A 22,542-nucleotide genomic window follows, 5' to 3' on the forward strand; every position below is an offset into this window, starting at 1 on the left:
TCAACCGCTTCTTTTCACCTGGCAGCGCGGACTCTCACTGAGAGGGTGTAACGTGTGGAAGGATCACACTACCCCCCTTAGATCCTATCCGCGCTGAGCAGGCGCCTCGACCAAACTGTAGGAGTCGCTGTTTACAACGACCCGGACCCACCCCGCCAGCTTTCCCACCCTCGAATACCGCCAATTGTATTAGTGTGAACGGCCAGCCAAGCTGGTGACAACGCCGGAGCTGTGAGCTGGATTCCAACATGCAAATCCAGCGTTTACGGTGTTGGTGACAAACGCAATCTCCGCTACGCCACCTGACCGCCTATTATTTACGCTTTCTAATCATACTGGCAGGTTAACAGGAGTGCGTTGGTGATTTCAAAGCTGGTTGCACTGTGTTTTAAGACGCCACGTGCACGCGCGCTCCCGGGCGCGCATGCGCTCGCTCCTGCGCATGCGCATAAATGTTCCCTGCCTGCTCACAGATTAAAGACAATGCCTAATTGCCTCTACGAATGGAATGTAACACATTTCATTCACATTTCATTTGTGTGAATGTAGCTGAGAATGTATTTGAACACACCTGACGACCTGCGCTATTGTTATGCAAAGTAGCCAGGTGGGTACTTAACGAGTTGGCGCATCAGTCGAGTGCAGTCCTGTGTGCACATGCGTGCACATCCGTGCATGTGCGTGCCCCAGTGGAGGTTTCTCTATGACAACACGTGAAACACAAATTCACTCATAATTCATAATTATTATTAATTTACACATATATATATATATATATATATATATATATTTTTTTTTTTTATTATTATTATTATTATTATTATTATTATTATTATTATTATTATTATTATTATTATTATTATTATTATTATTATTATTATTATTATTATTATTATTATTATTATTATTATTATTATTATTATTATTATTATTATTATTATTATTATTATTATTATTATTATTATTATTATTATTATTATTATTATTATTATTATTATTATTATTATTATTATTATTATTATTATTTTATTAGAAATGTTTTCCTCTGTAAAAAAAATTCCAGTGAATTTTTTTTTCTTCAAAAAATGGCCAAAATTGACAGCTCTGAGCAGGCCTGCACTGCAGTAATGACTGCAGTAAATATTCGTGCAGAATAACTGCACAGGTTGACCCAGGATTAAATAAATAATAAATAATAGCCAATCAAAATAGGCTATTAACGTCATCTAAGCACGGTCCGTGCATTTAAACTCTTGCCATTGAATGGGGGATTGAATGATTGACAGCCTTGACATCCAATCAGAGTATGGCTCCTACTCTGCAGCTCTGTAGCTACACGGAGGTTGAATGATTGACAGCCTTGAGTTCCAATCAGAGAATGGCTCCTACTCTGCAGCTCTGTAGCTACACGGCTGTTTCTCCCCTCGCGGGATTGATTGATTGATTGAAAATTGTATTAACAGAGCAGCCACGTTCGAAACCTCTATATTAGTGTATCTAACATTTAGCACTTTAATAGCAACTTATTTTTCGCCGGCGGGACATTTACTGAGGACCAGCACAACACACCTGTGGATATTATGATTTAATAAGTCTGTCCAGGAGGATGACAACATTATTGCAGGTACTGTAAGCAGGCAGCCTAGCAGTTTCTAGCTTGGATGCTAATAACTACTAACGTTATCACGCTAGCTTGGATGCTAACTAACGTAATTAAGCTGGTCATGGTTCATGGTGAGCTGTTTGTGTTATAACGAGACAGCAAATTAATGAATGAATGAAAACTTTATTTGGGTGAATCGCTTGGGTGACTGTCTGAGTGACCACCTGTCGGAGTCGGAGTCCCGAAAATGGAACGTGTGTCACGCATCAACAGAACAATGTTTAGTGGATTTCGACAGCATCCTCACGCAAATGAAGGATCGATTAGATCACAAAAGACTGCTGTTTGTTGCATTGCTGGATTTGCAACTGCAGAGGAGGTCATTGAACGTTTCATCAGAAAAGAGCAAAGGATGGATTTCATTTACAAGGAGCGACAGGGACACTATTTCCTCCTAAGAAGTAACGTCGTCAATGGTGAGTGAATTTTTTTTTTTTATATATTTAGTAGCTGTGTGGGGCGGGTCTGTGTTGATTATGATTTAATTGGCTGTATTTTACTGCGTGCGTTGGTATGCGTTCTGCCTTTCTGTGGGTAACAAGCGATTTATTTTGGTCCGCCGTGGCCCCCTCCCTCCTCCTCCTCCCTCCTCCTCCTCCTCCTCTTCCTCTCTCTCCTCCCTCTCTCTCCTCCCCTCCTCCTCCTCCTCCTCTCCTCTCCTCCTCTCCTCTCCCTCTCCTCTCTCCTCTCCCCTCCTCCTCCTCCTCTCCTCTCCCTTTCCTCTCCTCTCCTCTCCTCTCCTCTCCTCTCCTCTCCTCTCCTCTCCTCTCCTCTCCTCTCCTCTCCTTAATCAGAGTTTCCAACGCTATAGGTCTATATGACAGGCGTTGTACTCTTAAACAGTAATGTATATTTGTAGATCTGGTATGTCATAAATGTCTGGATGTAGCAGTACTGTCTATATCTCTGTATGTCATATATAGATGTAGCAGTACTGTCTATCTGTATGTCATGTTATGATGAATTGAAAATGGGGGACCCTGATGTAAACAAGACGAAAGTCTTTCTCTGGTCTGCATCCCCTTAACAATTGTGTGTATTGAGCCGTACTGTATACCCATTATGCAATCTGTTAAATAAAGTTTTCATTCATTCATTCATTCATTCATTCATTCATTCATTCATTCATTCATTCATTCATTCATTCATTCATTGTCCTTGTGTTACATAAAACCCATTTGTGGCCTAGTGCAGAGGAAGGTGGTAAATACATGTTAAGATATTCCAATGTACAGTTTTGCATACCATTGACTCAGAATGGTCTGTTTTATTGAAATCGTCACAGCAGTATAGTTTGTTTATACTTCAGAAGTATGATATTTAAACATGGTCCCCAAAATGAATGGAAGCGAATGAGGAGCCTGACACATGGGAGGAATGGGGGTGTTGCAGCGTTGGGGATGTTTAAAAAATATAATTTAATATATAATATAATATAATAATTTGTGCTTCACCAAAAAAAATTGTCAGCAGCCTCCACTGGCGTGCGTGTGCTTCTGCTCAAAGAGCCGGTTGCTCGGCGTGCAACCCCGTCCCATGAGCAACGCACCTCTGCTGGTTAAGTAATGCATTGCATATTATGATACTATTTGATTATGCAACTGGTTGACCGCCGTGTCACATTTTTTTTTTTTTTTATCCACTTTTTCTCCCATTTTTTCTATATTTTCTCCCATCCCAATTTCGTATCATCCAATTCAACCCTCCCCTGTCACGAACGCTGTTTCTTGCCTCCCACAAGCCGGCTGCAATGTGGACTAAGTCATACATAGCACAAGTCCCCTCCGGTACTTGAGGTAACAGCAGTCGCATCTTTTCACCTGCGCAGCTCGATCTCTCAGTGGCGAGGAGTAACGCGTGGGAGGCTCACGCTGCCCCCGACACTTCCTGATTCTACTGCGCAGGCGCACCAACCGACTTGTAGGAGTCGCTTGTTCACAACGTTCGATCCCCACCCTTCAGTTTTCCCTCCCCGTAATACGGCCAATGTGTATTACTGCGGACGACCAGCTAAACTGAAAACAATGTGGAGAGCTGGATTCGAACACGCGAACCCAGCGTCTCCACATTGGTGGCGAGTGCCTTGCCCACTACACCACCTAGCCGCCTCTCGTGTCACATTATTTACGCTTTCTAATCATACTGGTTAAGTAATGCATATTATGATACTATTTGATTGTGATTAAATGTAGGCTATAATCAATAAACGAATGCGTTACGAGCATGTGGCTTGGTTTGGGCGGAGGGAGTAACGTCACATAATTTTGGCCAATTTGGCCCTACCCATTCCAAATGCGTTCCGCGGTCCATGGGCCTACATGTAATTTTTTGTTCGTTTGCAAATAGTTTTTATTCTATTTTATTTTATCTGAGAATATGTAGGCCCAAACCTGAAGAAAATATTTATTTATTTATTTTTAATGGCGTTATGCATGTGAGTCTATCGACAGGACTGATTTTATTTGGAATATAATGTATACGCAAAAGTAGCCTAGTTTTCAATTAAAATATTATAAATCTACATGTTTTTAACTGTTATGTACCAGGAGCTGATCACTTCTGTGTCACTGTGCATGCAGGTGAGGGCTGCCAATTAGCCAATTAGTGCTGATTGGTTACCTGCTGGGAGCTTTAAAGGCAGACCTAGTAACACACATGCAGTGTCTGTGCTGAGAGGAAGAGCTGTCAGGTTCTTCCAGTCCTTGTCCGTTGGGTTTCCATTAGTACCTTAGTTTACATTTACCTTAATAGTTCCTTGAGATAGTAGCACTTTGAGTTAGAGCACGGGGTTTTGGTGTTGGTTTGCACATAGGTTGCGTTCCCATGAGCCAGGGGCGTAACAGTTGGGCGCTCGTCCGGGATCTTTTACCCCTAGAACTTTGTTTGGTGTTTTTTTTTGTGTTACACGGGGTGTCATGGTATTATGGTTTGGGTGGTGTTCGTTACATATGGTGTAACGTGGGGGTTCGAGCCATTTCGTCAAACAGGTGAGTAGGCCGTATTTGTTTGTAATTTGATGTGACTACTTATGCTGTTAAAATATATAGTTTAGTGGGCACCACATGTAGATAGGGACATTATTTTCTGGTTGTTGGTTAGCGTCCTGTGCACCACGTACTCCTGGGGCGGTCAATGAAATGATTGGTATATGATCTTTGACTGGTAGCAGGTGTGGTTGAAGAAAGTTAGGTCTACAGGGCATTAGTTTAAGGGTAGGTAGATTAGGGCGGCCAGAAAACACAGGTAGTGTGGTAGGGCTTGATTTAGTGTTTCTTAGGGTAGACATGTGGTGGGCTGGTTTTGACTGCAGTTTAGACGTAGAAGCATATGTAGTAATATCAGGTTAGAAGGCGCACCTGTTTGGAATTGTTTGTTGGATTTATTTTGTTTGTTTGAGTGTTTGGTGAGCATACCTGGTAGCACCTAACACCCTGCGTGTATGACACGTCTATTTAGGGTGGGTGTGTTTTTTTTTTATTTTTTTTTGTTTTTTTTTGCAACCTAGAAAGGTGCGCTCCGTAGAGCTCACATTTCCACTGCGTTCCCTTCTGGTTGTTATTATTGGCATTTAGCATTATTCATGGTTCTTCAGTGGTTCTTCGTGGTTCTTCAGTGGTTCGTTGGTGGGGGCTTCGTGGTTCGTTAGTGGTTCTTCGTGACTGTGAGGTGGGGTGTGTAGCTTGGGGTGGCTGGTTCAGTGACAATGGCTTCCATCAGGGACTTTGTTGATCGCCCGTCTCATGACTTGTTAGAGAAGTTTTCCAAGGAACAACTGCTAGAACTTGCTGTACACTACAGGGTAGAGCTTTCTGCAGGGGAGAAACGTTTGAAGCCGTCTGCCTTGAGTGCGTTAAGGGTGTTACTCGTTAGGGAGCAGGTGCTTGAGGAGAGGGTGGAGGAGCCTCCTTCGTCTGGCGCGTCTCCGCTATTACCTGGTGTGGAGGGTGAGTGGAGGATAAGGGAGTTGGAGTTTAAGGAAAGGCAGCTAGAGCGAGAGCGTGAGGAGAGGAGAGAGGAGCGTGAGCTAAAGGAGAGAGAGAGGAAAGAGGAGCGTGAGCATGAGCGTGAGGAGCGTGTGTTTAAGGAGAAACAAATGTTGCTGGAGCACGAGCATGCACAGAAGGAGCTTGAATATAAGCATGCTGCCTTGCAGGCGGGTGCTCTGCATCCAGAGTCACGTTCCGGGTTTGATGTAGGCAGGAATATTAGGATGGTGCCACCATTTTTTGAGAAAGACGTGGAAAGATATTTTCCCCTTTTTGAACGGGTGGCAACCACATTGAAGTGGCCTGATACCGCCTGGACACTGCTGCTGCAATGTGTTTTAGTTGGTAGGGCACAAGAAGCCTACACTGCTCTGTCCCTTGAACAAAGCGCTGATTATGAGCTGGTTAAAGCTTCCATTTTGAGGGCTTATGAGTTGGTCCCCGAGGCCTATCGTCAGCGTTTTAGAGGTTATCGCAGGTCGGAGGGGCAGTCTTATGTTGAATTTGGAAGGGAGAAGGAGAACCTGTTTGACAGGTGGTGCACTTCTCAGAAGGCAGAGTCAAGAGAGCAGCTTAGGCAGTTGATTCTCCTAGAGGAATTTAAAAGATGTGTTCCTGATACCGTTTCCACACATCTAAATGAGCGTAAGGTATCGAAGATAGGCGACGCCGCTGTCTTCGCTGATGAGTTTGTGTTGACACACAAGTCCGTGTTTTTGGAGGACTACCGTGTTGAGTCCGGGGATAGGCGTCCTGTTCAGGGGGGCCGTTTCCCAAAACCTGTGTCTGCTGGTCAGTTAACTTCACCTCCTAGGCGGGGTGGTTCTGCTGGTGCATTCCCAGAAGGGATTATCTGTTTCTACTGTAAAGAACCTGGTCATGTCGTTGCTGGGTGCCCGGTGCTTGAGCAGAAAAATTTCAGAACCGTGGCTCTGGTAGAAACCATATGCAGAACGCCTATGCCAACGTTAGATGGGGATGGGGGAAGTATCAAACGTGTGGACAAAGAGCTTGAGGGTTCCTCAAGGTTTATGATGAATGGATTTGTTTCCCTGACTAATGCACTAGAGTCCAAACAGGCTATAACAATTTGGAGAGTGTTAAGTACGAGTCGTAAACCGAGGTCAGATTGATTAGCCCATAACTCATTGGTCCAAACACCCCAGCTTCAAGCAGCGTCCTGCGAAGTTTGGGACGTCTAGGACTCAATTGTGTCTATAAACTTCAGGGCTTAAACTCAGCCGACCTCGGCTCACACACAGGCACCCCCCCGTCCCCTCCAGTCATACAGTTGATTGATTAGAGTTGCGGGGTATATTTACTTTATTCTATTTTGCTTTATTCTACTCGGTTGGCCGTATTACTGCGAAGTGGTTGACATGCAGAACCAAACGAGTCTACAAAATGTTGTTGTTACTACTGACCGACAAGAGACAGCGAATGCACCGTCCCGACCCCCGTCAGTCATCGACCTTAGGTCGAGTGATTGAAGTTGCGGAATCTTTTATTTTATTTGCACTGGGAAGGACTCTCTTTGTTCAGATGAGGTCCATTTCCCTTATCCGTTACACGTATTACCACTGTATGGCATTACTTGATAAAACCAGGCTTACAGAACCCCCCTTTAGTCCTTAATGCATAATCCTATTTCTCCTTCTACTCCGTCTGGGGAAAGCCACACTCATGAGGTTTTTTACATCATAAATCAGGCACATTACTGGACCGCGTGGTTGACATATTTCTCTTTAGGCCTCCGTATGGATAAAGCCCCACTTCTAAAGTTTTTACATCATTAATCAAAACGCAAAGGGTGAAGTTACAATGCAGAACACATTTCAATGCTTACCCGGCCGTCTGGTCAGAAGAAAGGATACAAAGGATATATTTATAGAGAGGTATTTTTAATTAGAAAAGGCTAGTTACAAGAAGAGACTGAAGTGGAAAATTTCCAATTCAGTTAAAATAAGCACAAAACAGAACATCTCATCTCGCACGGCTTGTGCCCCGTGTCTGGCAGCAGCATCTTCATCTCTCAAAAAAGTCCTGTAAAATCTGCCTGTGATCTGGCCAGTTGCCCTTTATAAAGGGCCCCAGATCTCTTCTGCTTATTGGTCCAAATACAGCGCTGTCACCGTGATGTCATTTCACCAGCCAGTCAGTGCACGGTACGTGGGGACTGGCTCTCCTCCCTTTCTACTCCACTAGGCCGTAACTCGAAAAGTAATTGTAACGTTTTTGCTGGAACAGACTCCCATTGTCTCTGCTGTGGAAAGTCCCTTCACTTTTCATCTCATTCAGACCCCACAAAGGGTTAACCGGTCGGAGAGCTCCGGGAAGAGGCCCTGCTGCCAGGTTGACTCCCTATTTCGGGCCTGTTCCCACAGACAACAGGCACCTTTTCTTCAGACATTAAAGGCTCATTTCCATTTTTATAAGTAGAGCCAGCATTTCATTATCCTCCAGAGTTCAGTTTTTAAAGTCTATAAAAGATTATACTGGTCATATTATACGAATCAGGATGTCAATTTCCAAGAGTGTCACTTGTTGATCTGTGGCACTTCACACCCACTCTGCCATCCTGGGAGGTCATTGTCCATCGTCAATTGAATAATTGAATAATGAAGCATATAATTACATGTGAAAAATAGGTATATACGGCTATATTGGAACGAATCAGGATGTCAATTTCCAAAAGTGTCACTTGTTCTGTGGCACTTCACACCCACTCTGTCATCCTGGGCGGTCATTTTCCATTGTCTTAATAGCGTCTGTACTGGGGGACGAGATGGTGATTGTGGGGTCACGTGGCTGTGACTCTCCACACCCCCTCTGCCATCTTGGTACCTTGTTCATCGTGGTCATCTTGGTCATCTTGGTCATCTTGGTCATCTTGGGGTCGCCCCCTCTGACCTCTTGGATCTCTCCCATAGTTTGAGGTAGGTTGATTTGTCACTTCTCGGGCGACCCCCACGGGTCCCCGAGAATTGTAGCAGCAGTCCTCTATTGAAGTGTGGTTGGCCTGGTCGTGTGACCCTGTCCGTAGGCCTCGCAGGACATAACAGATACAGTCCACAGAGGACTCATTTCTTTTCTCTCTTTCAGGTCCATTCAGGGCTCTCGTCGCCCTGTAACCTGGGTCCAGGCCGATGTCTCTCTGTCCGGTCTAGGAGGTCTAGGAGGTCTGGGAGGTCTGGGAGGTCTGGGAGGTCTGGGAGGTCTGGGAGGTCTAGATGAGGACCTTGAGGATGCTCTGGAGCTTGACCTATCGTGTGACCCTGTCCGTAGGCCTCGCAGGACATCACAGATACAGTCCACAGAGGACTCATTTCTTTTCTCTCTTTCAGGTCCATTCAGGGCTCTCGTCGCCCTGTAACCTGGGTCCAGGCCAATGTCTCTCTGTCCGGTCTGGGAGGTCTAGGAGGTCTGGGAGGTCTGGGAGGTCTGGGAGGTCTGGGAGGTCTGGGAGGTCTAGATGAGGACCTTGAGGATGCTCTGGAGCTTGACCTATCCCGGTCTTCCTCCAGTTCCGATTTCTGACCTGAGTCAGTATATTCCTTCTTGCCATCCGCTGCGTCGTCCGCTGACTCCGGGGGACAGCCCCCCCCCCCCGTCTAAGAGTGTGGCACTGGTTCAGGTTTTGTCCCTTTACCAGCGCACCTTTACCAGCGCACATTGTTCACAGGCCTTTCGGACTGTTATCGCTCTTTGTTTGGCTTTAGGTATGAGAATGTTGTTAGTTCTCAGGTATACCAACATCCTCTTACTTCCGGCATGTCCAAGGTTATCATATACCTGTCTGTTCATGTGAGTAGCCTCGTCCTGTTAGCAATGGCTAGTTAGCCTGCTATTCGCTCCTATTCGCAATGGCTATTTCAGCCTGCTCGCAATGGCTATTTCAGCCTGCTATTCGCAATGGCTATTTCAGCCTGCTATTCGCAATGGCTATTTCAGCCTGCTATTCACAAAGTAGAGTTTTTTCTACTTAAGTTCTGACTTTAAGTAAGCATTTAGTTACTTCAAGTCATGAGTAAACCTTTTTACCGTAATCACAAAAATATACTTTAAGTGTGATTCTTTCTTTGAGTAGAACCTTCTACGTTTTTGACTGTAAGAAAACATTACGTAACTTTTTAGTCATGAGTGATCTTTCACTGCAATCACAAAAATATACTTTAAGTGTGATTCTTTCTTTGAGTAGAACCTTCTACGTTTTTGACTGTAAGAAAACATTACGTAACTTTTTAGTCATGAGTAACCGCTACTTCAAGTCGTTACTTATCAACCCTCTCTTGTTCCTGATAGATTTTTTACCAATTTACTTTTGGCTGTCTGCTGCGCTCTGCAGACCATCTACGTCACCATTGTTCCAGATCTCGAACATTAGGAAGAGTCTTGGTTGGAGAGGTTCTGCCGATAAGACCAATCTTGAGTAAGGTTGACTCAAATCTGTAACTAATTCTACTCCAGAGACACCTGACAGCAGTTATTTCAGTTAATATTCTTTCGGCTGTTGATACCTATTTAATTAGTATACAGCCCAACTCACTTGAACTCATGTTCTAAGCCCCAGAACCTCCAATCCGTTTTGACAGACCTATAAACCAGTGACTTGGCCGCCTAAGCACCACAGCGTCCTGTATGCTGAGGCTTCCAAGTCTCCACAAATCTGATAGGCCTGTCGGATACAGAGACCCTGATGCTCGCTCTGTCCCCCCGCGTCAAGGTGCTAAGCTTGATGAGAGTTTGCAGAGTCTCAATTTGTTACCCATAGGCGCTGGTGAGTGTACATCTCATGCAGCTGATATGGTTGGTAGGGTGCTAACCTACCAAATGGTTGCTGTCAGGAAATCCCTTCTGAATGAAATAGATTACAAATTCACTTTACTTTACTCTGGGTTTAGAGCAAGGACGGACATCTTTACATATTATACTTAAAATATATACAAAATGCATGTAGTATTCCATGTTATGTTTCTTCCTAAATGACAACAACACTATATATTATTCCTCTTGACAGATGAGCGGTATGTCAAGTGCAGTTTGCACTTGCTTGAGTGTCATGTGTCAGGGCCCCAGAAGGTAATTTCTCCCTTTGTTGCCCTCATCTCTGCTTCCGGGATTTGAATTCCTCCCTTGTTGTCCTCACCTCTGCTTGCTGTTCTGGGGTTAGTGCGGCCCACTCGTCTGGAGGTAGGTATATGTAATTCTTCTTCCGGGATTTGGATTCCTCCCTTCTTGCCCTCGTCTCTGCTTGCTGTTCTGGGGTTAATGCCCCCCAGTCGTCTGCAGAGAGGTATTCGATGCCGGAAGGATCCTTTTTCCTTGTTCTCTCCTTGGTTGTTTTCGGGGGAGGCTCCTGGGAGGCCCCCCCTTTGTCAGATAGCATTATGACTTGGTCATACAGCCTACACTCGATACGTAGCTGGTCTTGTGACCATGCTGCGCATCGGGCTGCCAGTAGGTTACCCCCTGGGACTCCTCCGAATAGCTTTTCAAGCAGTAAGCATGATCCCTGCATGGGTGTTCCATTCATGACTGATTCGGCTGCAACACTGAGAGACATGCTCCCGTCTCGCACCTGTGGGATCAGTCTCTCCACCATGTTATCCCCTGGATCTTGACCGGGGGTCCTTACTCCTCTTTCCATCCGTTGCGCCATTGAGGCCCTTTCGGGGATCTCCAGTCTTTTGAGATGTCTCAACATGCGAACTAGCTTCTCTTGTGCTAGCTTTGGTTGTGCCAGCTCCTCCTGAGCTAGCATTGGTCGCTAGCTCCGGCTACTTCGCCTGCTGTTAGCTCCTGGCTTTGTTAGCCTGTGGTGAGCTAGTTGGCTCTCGTCTGGCTAGGGCCAGCTCATGGGTGTTAGCACTGGCTTGTTGGCTGATGGCGAGCTAGTTAGCTTCCGTCTGGCTAGGGCCAGCTCATGGGTGTTAGTACTGGCTTGTTAGCCGATGGTGAGCTAGTTAGCTTCCGTCTGGCTAGGGCCAGCTCATGGGTGTTAGCACTGGCTTGTTAGCCGATGTCGTGCTAGTTAGCTTGTAGTCCTGTGAACGGCCGTTTTGGCTTCTCCTCACATACCGTAGCTTTGGGTAGTTGGCTCTCCAGTTCGCCTTTCTGTGAACGGTCGTTTTGACTTCGCTTCACATACAGTCTCTCCTCCTTGCATACAGTATCTTTGGGCTAGGGAGCCATCCAGTTCGCCTTTCTGTGAACGGTCGTTTTGACTTCGCTTCACATACAGTCTCTCCTCCTTACAAACAGTATCTTTGGGCTAGGGAGCCATCCAGTTCGCCTTTCTGTGAACGGTCGTTTTGACTTCGATTCACATACAGTCTCTCCTCCTTGCATACAGTATCTTTGGGCTAGGGAGCCATCCAGTTCGCCTTTCTGTGAACGGTCGTTTTGACTTCGCTTCACATACAGTCTCTCCTCCTTGCATAATGTATCTTTGGGCTAGGGAGCCATCCAGTTCGCCTTTCTGTGAATGGTCGTTTTGACTTCGCTTTACATACAGTCTCTCCTCCTTACAAACAGTATCTTTGGGCTAGGGAGCCATCCAGTTCACCTTTCTGTGAACGGTCGTTTTGACTTCGCTTCACATACAGTCTCTCCTCCTTGCATACAGTATCTTTGGGCTAGGGAGCCATCCAGTTCGCCTTTCTGTGAATGGTCATTTTGACTTCGCTTCACATACAGTCTCTCCTCCTTGCATACAGTATCTTTGGGCTAGGGAGCCATCCAGTTCGCCTTTCTGTGAACGGTCGTTTTGACTTCGCTTCACATACAGTCTCTCCTCCTTACAAACAGTATCTTTGGGCTAGGGAGCCATCCAGTTCGCCTTTCTGTGAACGGTCGTTTTGACTTCGCTTCACATACAGTCTCTCCTCCTTGCATACAGTATCTTTGGGCTAGGGAGCCATCCAGTTCGCCTTTCTGTGAACGGTCGTTTTGACTTCGCTTCACATACAGTCTCTCCTCCTTGCATACAGTATCTTTGGGCTAGGGAGCCATCCAGTTCGCCTTTCTGTGAACGGTCGTTTTGACTTCGCTTCACATACAGTCTCTCCTCCTTGCATACAGTATCTTTGGGCTAGGGAGCCATCCAGTTCGCCTTTCTGTGAACGGTCGTTTTGACTTCGCTTCACATACAGTCTCTCCTCCTTGCATACAGTATCTTTGGGCTAGGGAGCCATCCAGTTCGCCTTTCTGTGAACGGTCGTTTTGACTTCGCTTCACATACAGTCTCTCCTCCTTACAAACAGTATCTTTGGTTAGCTTCCGTCTGGCTAGGGCCAGCTCATGGGTGTTAGTACTGGCTTGTTAGCCGATGGTGAGCTAGTTAGCTTCCGTCTGGCTAGGGCCAGCTCATGGGTGTTGGCACTGGCTTGTTGGCTGATGGCGAGCTAGTTAGCTTCCGTCTGGCTAGGGCCAGTTCACTTCCCGTCCGTCTGGTCAGTGAACATTCAGTGAACTTGCGGCTAGTTGGCTCTCGTCTTGGGTAGGGCCAGTTCGCTTCCTGTGGGCAAAGCACGAAATTATGTTGCACTTGTAACTCCCCCCAGAGCTCTATAAACATTATGTTACCCTTTAGTTGTGAGTAAACGTTGCTTTAATCACAAAGATAGAGCTTTCTATTCATTTGTGATATCCCCGAGTAGAGCCTTCCACTCGAGTCGCCAGTAGAGCTTTCTACTTTAATTTTTGCCAAATCTGTAATTTAATTTTACTCCAGAGGCTTTTGACAGTAGTCCTGTCTTCTTCAGCCGTTTAGCACCTATTTTGGTTAGTATAAATGCACATCGCCAGGGACGCCATGTTAAGTACGAGTCGTAAACCGAGGTCAGATTGATTAGCCCATAACTCATTGGTCCAAACACCCCAGCTTCAAGCAGCGTCCTGCGAAGTTTGGGACGTCTAGGACTCAATTGTGTCTATAAACTTCAGGGCTTAAACTCAGCCGACCTCGGCTCACACACAGGCACCCCCCCGTCCCCTCCAGTCATACAGTTGATTGATTAGAGTTGCGGGGTATATTTACTTTATTCTATTTTGCTTTATTCTACTCGGTTGGCCGTATTACTGCGAAGTGGTTGACATGCAGAACCAAACGAGTCTACAAAATGTTGTTGTTACTACTGACCGACAAGAGACAGCGAATGCACCGTCCCGACCCCCGTCAGTCATCGACCTTAGGTCGAGTGATTGAAGTTGCGGAATCTTTTATTTTATTTGCACTGGGAAGGACTCTCTTTGTTCAGATGAGGTCCATTTCCCTTATCCGTTACACGTATTACCACTGTATGGCATTACTTGATAAAACCAGGCTTACAGAACCCCCCTTTAGTCCTTAATGCATAATCCTATTTCTCCTTCTACTCCGTCTGGGGAAAGCCACACTCATGAGGTTTTTTACATCATAAATCAGGCACATTACTGGACCGCGTGGTTGACATATTTCTCTTTAGGCCTCCGTATGGATAAAGCCCCACTTCTAAAGTTTTTACATCATTAATCAAAACGCAAAGGGTGAAGTTACAATGCAGAACACATTTCAATGCTTACCCGGCCGTCTGGTCAGAAGAAAGGATACAAAGGATATATTTATAGAGAGGTATTTTTAATTAGAAAAGGCTAGTTACAAGAAGAGACTGAAGTGGAAAATTTCCAATTCAGTTAAAATAAGCACAAAACAGAACATCTCATCTCGCACGGCTTGTGCCCCGTGTCTGGCAGCAGCATCTTCATCTCTCAAAAAAGTCCTGTAAAATCTGCCTGTGATCTGGCCAGTTGCCCTTTATAAAGGGCCCCAGATCTCTTCTGCTTATTGGTCCAAATACAGCGCTGTCACCGTGATGTCATTTCACCAGCCAGTCAGTGCACGGTACGTGGGGACTGGCTCTCCTCCCTTTCTACTCCACTAGGCCGTAACTCGAAAAGTAATTGTAACGTTTTTGCTGGAACAGACTCCCATTGTCTCTGCTGTGGAAAGTCCCTTCACTTTTCATCTCATTCAGACCCCACAAAGGGTTAACCGGTCGGAGAGCTCCGGGAAGAGGCCCTGCTGCCAGGTTGACTCCCTATTTCGGGCCTGTTCCCACAGACAACAGGCACCTTTTCTTCAGACATTAAAGGCTCATTTCCATTTTTATAAGTAGAGCCAGCATTTCATTATCCTCCAGAGTTCAGTTTTTAAAGTCTATAAAAGATTATACTGGTCATATTATACGAATCAGGATGTCAATTTCCAAGAGTGTCACTTGTTGATCTGTGGCACTTCACACCCACTCTGCCATCCTGGGAGGTCATTGTCCATCGTCAATTGAATAATTGAATAATGAAGCATATAATTACATGTGAAAAATAGGTATATACGGCTATATTGGAACGAATCAGGATGTCAATTTCCAAAAGTGTCACTTGTTCTGTGGCACTTCACACCCACTCTGTCATCCTGGGCGGTCATTTTCCATTGTCTTAATAGCGTCTGTACTGGGGGACGAGATGGTGATTGTGGGGTCACGTGGCTGTGACTCTCCACACCCCCTCTGCCATCTTGGTACCTTGTTCATCGTGGTCATCTTGGTCATCTTGGTCATCTTGGTCATCTTGGGGTCGCCCCCTCTGACCTCTTGGATCTCTCCCATAGTTTGAGGTAGGTTGATTTGTCACTTCTCGGGCGACCCCCACGGGTCCCCGAGAATTGTAGCAGCAGTCCTCTATTGAAGTGTGGTTGGCCTGGTCGTGTGACCCTGTCCGTAGGCCTCGCAGGACATAACAGATACAGTCCACAGAGGACTCATTTCTTTTCTCTCTTTCAGGTCCATTCAGGGCTCTCGTCGCCCTGTAACCTGGGTCCAGGCCGATGTCTCTCTGTCCGGTCTAGGAGGTCTAGGAGGTCTGGGAGGTCTGGGAGGTCTGGGAGGTCTGGGAGGTCTGGGAGGTCTAGATGAGGACCTTGAGGATGCTCTGGAGCTTGACCTATCGTGTGACCCTGTCCGTAGGCCTCGCAGGACATCACAGATACAGTCCACAGAGGACTCATTTCTTTTCTCTCTTTCAGGTCCATTCAGGGCTCTCGTCGCCCTGTAACCTGGGTCCAGGCCAATGTCTCTCTGTCCGGTCTGGGAGGTCTAGGAGGTCTGGGAGGTCTGGGAGGTCTGGGAGGTCTGGGAGGTCTGGGAGGTCTAGATGAGGACCTTGAGGATGCTCTGGAGCTTGACCTATCCCGGTCTTCCTCCAGTTCCGATTTCTGACCTGAGTCAGTATATTCCTTCTTGCCATCCGCTGCGTCGTCCGCTGACTCCGGGGGACAGCCCCCCCCCCCCGTCTAAGAGTGTGGCACTGGTTCAGGTTTTGTCCCTTTACCAGCGCACCTTTACCAGCGCACATTGTTCACAGGCCTTTCGGACTGTTATCGCTCTTTGTTTGGCTTTAGGTATGAGAATGTTGTTAGTTCTCAGGTATACCAACATCCTCTTACTTCCGGCATGTCCAAGGTTATCATATACCTGTCTGTTCATGTGAGTAGCCTCGTCCTGTTAGCAATGGCTAGTTAGCCTGCTATTCGCTCCTATTCGCAATGGCTATTTCAGCCTGCTCGCAATGGCTATTTCAGCCTGCTATTCGCAATGGCTATTTCAGCCTGCTATTCGCAATGGCTATTTCAGCCTGCTATTCACAAAGTAGAGTTTTTTCTACTTAAGTTCTGACTTTAAGTAAGCATTTAGTTACTTCAAGTCATGAGTAAACCTTTTTACCGTAATCACAAAAATATACTTTAAGTGTGATTCTTTCTTTGAGTAGAACCTTCTACGTTTTTGACTGTAAGAAAACATTACGTAACTTTTTAGTCATGAGTGATCTTTCACTGCAATCACAAAAATATACTTTAAGTGTGATTCTTTCTTTGAGTAGAACCTTCTACGTTTTTGACTGTAAGAAAACATTACGTAACTTTTTAGTCATGAGTAACCGCTACTTCAAGTCGTTACTTATCAACCCTCTCTTGTTCCTGATAGATTTTTTACCAATTTACTTTTGGCTGTCTGCTGCGCTCTGCAGACCATCTACGTCACCATTGTTCCAGATCTCGAACATTAGGAAGAGTCTTGGTTGGAGAGGTTCTGCCGATAAGACCAATCTTGAGTAAGGTTGACTCAAATCTGTAACTAATTCTACTCCAGAGACACCTGACAGCAGTTATTTCAGTTAATATTCTTTCGGCTGTTGATACCTATTTAATTAGTATACAGCCCAACTCACTTGAACTCATGTTCTAAGCCCCAGAACCTCCAATCCGTTTTGACAGACCTATAAACCAGTGACTTGGCCGCCTAAGCACCACAGCGTCCTGTATGCTGAGGCTTCCAAGTCTCCACAAATCTGATAGGCCTGTCGGATACAGAGACCCTGATGCTCGCTCTGTCCCCCCGCGTCAAGGTGCTAAGCTTGATGAGAGTTTGCAGAGTCTCAATTTGTTACCCATAGGCGCTGGTGAGTGTACATCTCATGCAGCTGATATGGTTGGTAGGGTGCTAACCTACCAAATGGTTGCTGTCAGGAAATCCCTTCTGAATGAAATAGATTACAAATTCACTTTACTTTACTCTGGGTTTAGAGCAAGGACGGACATCTTTACATATTATACTTAAAATATATACAAAATGCATGTAGTATTCCATGTTATGTTTCTTCCTAAATGACAACAACACTATATATTATTCCTCTTGACAGATGAGCGGTATGTCAAGTGCAGTTTGCACTTGCTTGAGTGTCATGTGTCAGGGCCCCAGAAGGTAATTTCTCCCTTTGTTGCCCTCATCTCTGCTTCCGGGATTTGAATTCCTCCCTTGTTGTCCTCACCTCTGCTTGCTGTTCTGGGGTTAGTGCGGCCCACTCGTCTGGAGGTAGGTATATGTAATTCTTCTTCCGGGATTTGGATTCCTCCCTTCTTGCCCTCGTCTCTGCTTGCTGTTCTGGGGTTAATGCCCCCCAGTCGTCTGCAGAGAGGTATTCGATGCCGGAAGGATCCTTTTTCCTTGTTCTCTCCTTGGTTGTTTTCGGGGGAGGCTCCTGGGAGGCCCCCCCTTTGTCAGATAGCATTATGACTTGGTCATACAGCCTACACTCGATACGTAGCTGGTCTTGTGACCATGCTGCGCATCGGGCTGCCAGTAGGTTACCCCCTGGGACTCCTCCGAATAGCTTTTCAAGCAGTAAGCATGATCCCTGCATGGGTGTTCCATTCATGACTGATTCGGCTGCAACACTGAGAGACATGCTCCCGTCTCGCACCTGTGGGATCAGTCTCTCCACCATGTTATCCCCTGGATCTTGACCGGGGGTCCTTACTCCTCTTTCCATCCGTTGCGCCATTGAGGCCCTTTCGGGGATCTCCAGTCTTTTGAGATGTCTCAACATGCGAACTAGCTTCTCTTGTGCTAGCTTTGGTTGTGCCAGCTCCTCCTGAGCTAGCATTGGTCGCTAGCTCCGGCTACTTCGCCTGCTGTTAGCTCCTGGCTTTGTTAGCCTGTGGTGAGCTAGTTGGCTCTCGTCTGGCTAGGGCCAGCTCATGGGTGTTAGCACTGGCTTGTTGGCTGATGGCGAGCTAGTTAGCTTCCGTCTGGCTAGGGCCAGCTCATGGGTGTTAGTACTGGCTTGTTAGCCGATGGTGAGCTAGTTAGCTTCCGTCTGGCTAGGGCCAGCTCATGGGTGTTAGCACTGGCTTGTTAGCCGATGTCGTGCTAGTTAGCTTGTAGTCCTGTGAACGGCCGTTTTGGCTTCTCCTCACATACCGTAGCTTTGGGTAGTTGGCTCTCCAGTTCGCCTTTCTGTGAACGGTCGTTTTGACTTCGCTTCACATACAGTCTCTCCTCCTTGCATACAGTATCTTTGGGCTAGGGAGCCATCCAGTTCGCCTTTCTGTGAACGGTCGTTTTGACTTCGCTTCACATACAGTCTCTCCTCCTTACAAACAGTATCTTTGGGCTAGGGAGCCATCCAGTTCGCCTTTCTGTGAACGGTCGTTTTGACTTCGATTCACATACAGTCTCTCCTCCTTGCATACAGTATCTTTGGGCTAGGGAGCCATCCAGTTCGCCTTTCTGTGAACGGTCGTTTTGACTTCGCTTCACATACAGTCTCTCCTCCTTGCATAATGTATCTTTGGGCTAGGGAGCCATCCAGTTCGCCTTTCTGTGAATGGTCGTTTTGACTTCGCTTTACATACAGTCTCTCCTCCTTACAAACAGTATCTTTGGGCTAGGGAGCCATCCAGTTCACCTTTCTGTGAACGGTCGTTTTGACTTCGCTTCACATACAGTCTCTCCTCCTTGCATACAGTATCTTTGGGCTAGGGAGCCATCCAGTTCGCCTTTCTGTGAATGGTCATTTTGACTTCGCTTCACATACAGTCTCTCCTCCTTGCATACAGTATCTTTGGGCTAGGGAGCCATCCAGTTCGCCTTTCTGTGAACGGTCGTTTTGACTTCGCTTCACATACAGTCTCTCCTCCTTACAAACAGTATCTTTGGGCTAGGGAGCCATCCAGTTCGCCTTTCTGTGAACGGTCGTTTTGACTTCGCTTCACATACAGTCTCTCCTCCTTGCATACAGTATCTTTGGGCTAGGGAGCCATCCAGTTCGCCTTTCTGTGAACGGTCGTTTTGACTTCGCTTCACATACAGTCTCTCCTCCTTGCATACAGTATCTTTGGGCTAGGGAGCCATCCAGTTCGCCTTTCTGTGAACGGTCGTTTTGACTTCGCTTCACATACAGTCTCTCCTCCTTGCATACAGTATCTTTGGGCTAGGGAGCCATCCAGTTCGCCTTTCTGTGAACGGTCGTTTTGACTTCGCTTCACATACAGTCTCTCCTCCTTGCATACAGTATCTTTGGGCTAGGGAGCCATCCAGTTCGCCTTTCTGTGAACGGTCGTTTTGACTTCGCTTCACATACAGTCTCTCCTCCTTACAAACAGTATCTTTGGTTAGCTTCCGTCTGGCTAGGGCCAGCTCATGGGTGTTAGTACTGGCTTGTTAGCCGATGGTGAGCTAGTTAGCTTCCGTCTGGCTAGGGCCAGCTCATGGGTGTTGGCACTGGCTTGTTGGCTGATGGCGAGCTAGTTAGCTTCCGTCTGGCTAGGGCCAGTTCACTTCCCGTCCGTCTGGTCAGTGAACATTCAGTGAACTTGCGGCTAGTTGGCTCTCGTCTTGGGTAGGGCCAGTTCGCTTCCTGTGGGCAAAGCACGAAATTATGTTGCACTTGTAACTCCCCCCAGAGCTCTATAAACATTATGTTACCCTTTAGTTGTGAGTAAACGTTGCTTTAATCACAAAGATAGAGCTTTCTATTCATTTGTGATATCCCCGAGTAGAGCCTTCCACTCGAGTCGCCAGTAGAGCTTTCTACTTTAATTTTTGCCAAATCTGTAATTTAATTTTACTCCAGAGGCTTTTGACAGTAGTCCTGTCTTCTTCGGCCGTTTAGCACCTATTTTGGTTAGTATAAATGCACATCGCCAGGGACGCCATGTTAAGTACGAGTCGTAAACCGAGGTCAGATTGATTAGCCCATAACTCATTGGTCCAAACACCCCAGCTTCAAGCAGCGTCCTGCGAAGTTTGGGACGTCTAGGACTCAATTGTGTCTATAAACTTCAGGGCTTAAACTCAGCCGACCTCGGCTCACACACAGGCACCCCCCCGTCCCCTCCAGTCATACAGTTGATTGATTAGAGTTGCGGGGTATATTTACTTTATTCTATTTTGCTTTATTCTACTCGGTTGGCCGTATTACTGCGAAGTGGTTGACATGCAGAACCAAACGAGTCTACAAAATGTTGTTGTTACTACTGACCGACAAGAGACAGCGAATGCACCGTCCCGACCCCCGTCAGTCATCGACCTTAGGTCGAGTGATTGAAGTTGCGGAATCTTTTATTTTATTTGCACTGGGAAGGACTCTCTTTGTTCAGATGAGGTCCATTTCCCTTATCCGTTACACGTATTACCACTGTATGGCATTACTTGATAAAACCAGGCTTACAGAACCCCCCTTTAGTCCTTAATGCATAATCCTATTTCTCCTTCTACTCCGTCTGGGGAAAGCCACACTCATGAGGTTTTTTACATCATAAATCAGGCACATTACTGGACCGCGTGGTTGACATATTTCTCTTTAGGCCTCCGTATGGATAAAGCCCCACTTCTAAAGTTTTTACATCATTAATCAAAACGCAAAGGGTGAAGTTACAATGCAGAACACATTTCAATGCTTACCCGGCCGTCTGGTCAGAAGAAAGGATACAAAGGATATATTTATAGAGAGGTATTTTTAATTAGAAAAGGCTAGTTACAAGAAGAGACTGAAGTGGAAAATTTCCAATTCAGTTAAAATAAGCACAAAACAGAACATCTCATCTCGCACGGCTTGTGCCCCGTGTCTGGCAGCAGCATCTTCATCTCTCAAAAAAGTCCTGTAAAATCTGCCTGTGATCTGGCCAGTTGCCCTTTATAAAGGGCCCCAGATCTCTTCTGCTTATTGGTCCAAATACAGCGCTGTCACCGTGATGTCATTTCACCAGCCAGTCAGTGCACGGTACGTGGGGACTGGCTCTCCTCCCTTTCTACTCCACTAGGCCGTAACTCGAAAAGTAATTGTAACGTTTTTGCTGGAACAGACTCCCATTGTCTCTGCTGTGGAAAGTCCCTTCACTTTTCATCTCATTCAGACCCCACAAAGGGTTAACCGGTCGGAGAGCTCCGGGAAGAGGCCCTGCTGCCAGGTTGACTCCCTATTTCGGGCCTGTTCCCACAGACAACAGGCACCTTTTCTTCAGACATTAAAGGCTCATTTCCATTTTTATAAGTAGAGCCAGCATTTCATTATCCTCCAGAGTTCAGTTTTTAAAGTCTATAAAAGATTATACTGGTCATATTATACGAATCAGGATGTCAATTTCCAAGAGTGTCACTTGTTGATCTGTGGCACTTCACACCCACTCTGCCATCCTGGGAGGTCATTGTCCATCGTCAATTGAATAATTGAATAATGAAGCATATAATTACATGTGAAAAATAGGTATATACGGCTATATTGGAACGAATCAGGATGTCAATTTCCAAAAGTGTCACTTGTTCTGTGGCACTTCACAGAGAGATACCGGTGCTTTTCAGTCCCTCATTCTGGAGGGGGTTTTGCCGTTTTCAGAAAACTCTTCTTTGCATTCCGGTGTCGTTGTTCGGGGCTTTGGGGGTGGATTTGTGGATGCACCTTTGCATGAGGTCACGCTCAATTCTCCCTTAGTATCAGGCAATGTTGTTGTGGGGGTATGTTCTCACATTCCCATAAAGGGGGTGTCCTTCATTCTAGGGAATGATTTGGCTTTTGACAAAGTGTTGGCTACTCCGGTTGTAACTCCCATTCCTGTGGTTTCTGAGGTCTCTAATGAGCTGGCACAGAAACATCCAGGAGTGTTTCCTGTGTGTGCTGTGGCACGAGAAATGTCAAAGGACAAAAGTGATGTTGTTGATACTTCGACTTGGGACATTACACTTAGTGACACATTCTTTGTTGAATTAAAATGTGTACCTGTTGAGAATTTTGGAAAGCACACTGTGGATGTACCTCTGCATAATGATTCTCTTGATTGTGGCTTTGTGTTAGGCCCGGTGGTGAAACCAGAGTTGACATGCGTGCCGGAGAAGCATGTGACGGGAGATGATATGGCAGCGCAGTGTCTCAAGGTCTTCCCAGCCTGTACGGTGGCTGAGGCCACGAACGAATTGGAGGATGAGTGTGGGAAGGATGCTATGAGAGGTGCTGTTGTTTCATGTGACACCGTTCTAGTTGGAGAGGCTACTAAGCCTGACTTAGGCTGCCAGCCTTCCCACA

The sequence above is a fragment of the Notolepis coatsorum genome (genome assembly GCF_963971535.1).
Source record: "Notolepis coatsorum genome assembly, chromosome: 17".
Lineage (NCBI taxonomy): Eukaryota > Metazoa > Chordata > Actinopteri > Aulopiformes > Paralepididae > Notolepis > Notolepis coatsorum.